This window comes from Cebus imitator, unplaced genomic scaffold (genome assembly GCF_001604975.1).
Source record: "Cebus imitator isolate Cc_AM_T3 unplaced genomic scaffold, Cebus_imitator-1.0 Scaffold62, whole genome shotgun sequence".
In the NCBI taxonomy this organism is placed as follows: domain Eukaryota; kingdom Metazoa; phylum Chordata; class Mammalia; order Primates; family Cebidae; genus Cebus; species Cebus imitator.
Genome location: NW_016107377.1, coordinates 612,633 through 615,845, shown reverse-complemented (window position 1 = coordinate 615,845; position 3,213 = coordinate 612,633).

Sequence of the window (3,213 nt, the reverse complement as noted above, 5' to 3'; positions counted from 1 at the left end):
GTAGCTGGGATTACAGGCACGTGCCACCATGCCCAGCTAATTTTTTTTGTGTGTGTTTTTAGTAGAGACGGGGTTTCACCTATTGACCAGGATGGTCTCGATCTCTTGACCTCGTGATCCACCCGCCTCGGCCTCCCAAAGTGCTGGGATTACAGGCTTGAGCCACCGCACCCAGCCTACCCTGTCACTCTTGAGGGCCATGGAGTGATATCTGGGTGCCTTGTGGTGCCCACCCTGAGCACTGCCAGTGAATTGAACTCATCCTCCACCTCAGTGTCTATGACAGCTCATTCTTCAACCCTGGAGTGCTGCTTTTCACCAAGACCACAAATATTCACTGAGACCACGAATCTCTACCGAGACCAAGAATCTTCACCTTGCAGGTCACTCACTGCTGTGACTCAATCATTCCAGGGAATGAGGTGGATGGGGTGAGAACCCCTTCAGGAGAGGCAGGGACTGAGCTCAGAAAAGACAAAGGACTTGTCCAAGAATGCACAGCCATTAGGTAAGTGGTGTGGTGGCACCAGGATTTTTTTTTTTTTTAAGACGGAGTTTCACTCTGTCACCCAGGCTGGAGTGCAGTGGCTCGATCTCAGCTCACTGCAACCTCTGCCTCCCAGGTTCAAGTGATTCCCCTGCCTCAGCCTCCCGAGTAACTGGGATTACAGGTGTGCAACACCATGCCAGGCTAATTTTTTTTGGTATTTTTACTAGAAACGAGGTTTCACTGTATTAGCCAGGATGGTCTCGATCTCCTGACCCTGTGATCTGCCTGCTTCAGCATCCCAAAGTGCTGGGATTACAGGCCAGCACTGTGAGCCAGCGGTGAGCCACCATACCCAGCCCCGCACCAGGATTTAAAAAAATGGCTGTATTGAGATATAACACACACGCCTCACAATTCATCCACTTAAAGGCTACATCCACTTAAAGGGTGTTCAGTAGGCTTTAGTATCTTCACAGGGTTGTGCAACCATCATCCCTGTCTAACTCCAGAACATCCCATCACCTGAAAAGAAGGCCCATAGCCATTAGCAGTCACTCCCCATTTCCTCCTCCTCTCGGCTCTTGGCAACCACCAACCGGCTTTCCATCTCTATGGCTTTGCCTATCCTAGACATGTCACAGAGATGGAATCATAGCAATGAATCATACAAGCCATCACGCGGTCTTTTGGGTCTGGCCTCTCTCACGTAGCACAGTGTTTCTGAGGTTCACCCATGCTGCAGTGCATAACTTCATTCTTTTTGTGGCCAATAATATTGTCTGGATGAATATAGCACATTCTGTTCATTCATTCACCAACTGATGGACGTTTGGGTTCATAAGTGGAAACACTTTGGGGCTATTATGAAGAATACAGCTGTGAATATTTCCGTCCAGGTTTGTGTGGGGACGACAAGCAATGTGTGAGAGAGCTCCAGTTGCTCTGTATCCGTGTCAGCACTTGTCATTATCAGCTTTAATTTTTTTTTTTTTTTGAGATGGAATCTGGCTCTGTCACTCAGGCTGGAGTGCAATGGTGTGATCTTGGCTCACTACAACCTCTGCCTCCTGGGTTCACACAATTCTCCCACCTCAGCCCCCCAAGTAGCTGGGATTATAGGCACGTGTCACCACATTTGGTTAATTTTTGTATTTTTAGTAGAGATGGGGTTTCGCCATGTTGGCCAAGCCAGTCTCAAACTCCTGACTTCAGGCGATCCACCCACCTTGGCCTCCCAAAGTGCTGGGATTACAGGCATCAGACACTGTTTTAATCTTTTGTTTTTAATCTGGTTTTAATCTTTTGTTTTGTTTTATTTTTGTTTTTTTTAGGACAAGGTCTCACTCTGTCACTCAGGCTGAAGTGCAGTGTCATGATCATAGCTCACTGCAGCCTCGCCCTCCCAGGCTCAAATGATCCTCCCATCTCAGCCTCCTGAGTAGCTGGGACCACAGGTGCACACCACCATGCCTGGCTATTTATTTATTTATTTATTTATTTTCCGAAATGGAGTCTTGCTCTGTCGCTTAGGCTGGAGGGCAGTGGTGCAACCTCTGCTCACTGCAACCTCCACCTCCTGGGATCAAGCAATTATCTTCCTCAGCCTCCCAAGTAGTTGGGATTACAGGTGCCCACCACCATACCCGGCTAATTTTTGAATTTTTAGCACAGACGGGATTTCATCATGTGGGCTAGGTTGGTCTTGAACTCCTGACCTCGTGATCCACCCACCTCAGCCTCCCAAAGTGCTGGGGATTACAGGTGTGAGCCACCAGGCCCAGCCAATTTTTAAATTTTTTTGTAAAGATGAGGGTCTCGTTGTGTTGCCCAGGCTGGTTTCAATCCACTGGGCTCAAGTGAGCCTCCTGCCTCAGCCTCCCAAAGTGCTGGGATTACAGGTGTGAGTCACCACACCCAGCCTGTTTTTATCTTTTATCTTAGCCATTTTAGTAGCTGTGTGTGTGTGTAACAGGTTGTACAAGATGTAATTGACAGTAAAGGGCCATGTATAAAGTACGAAATTTGGTAAGTTTTTTTTTTCTCTTGGGAAATAAAGGAGTGGCATTTCTGGGTCATGTAGTAACTCTATTTAGGCACCAGAATTGGAAAGGGACCTGTCCCGTGGCAGGGCCATGTCATTTCTTCTGGTGGGGTCCACTGCCTTGGGAAGGAGAGGCTGGAGTGTCCCTGACGGGGCTGAGCCACGGCTCTCATCCCGACTCTCTTCTCTGGGCAGGGGGCAAGTCTGCGGAAGGCTTGAGGCTCGCAGCTCAGTCCTTCCTGCATTCAGCACATGTGCACTGAGTCTTAAGGTCGCCGGGCCCGGAGTGACACAGCAGGGAACAGTCAAGTCCCTGTTCTCAGGGCGCTGACAGTTCGCCTTGGCTTGAGAAGGACACAGTCTGAGGCCGGGCGCGGTGGCTCCCACCTGTAATCCCAGCACTTTGCGGGGGCCAAGGTGGGCGGATCACAAGGTTAAGAGATGGAGACCAGCATGGCCAATATAATGAAACCCTGTCTCTACTAAAAATAGAAAAAAATATTAGCTGGGCATAGTGGTGCACACCTGTAGTCCCAGCTACTTGGGAAGCTAAGGCAGGAGAATTGCTTGAACCTGGGAGACGGCAGGTGCAGTGAGCCAAGGCCACTGCACTCCAGCCTGGGTGAAAGAGTGAAACTCCGTCTCAAAAAAACCAAACCAAAACAAAACAAAAAACAGAGCC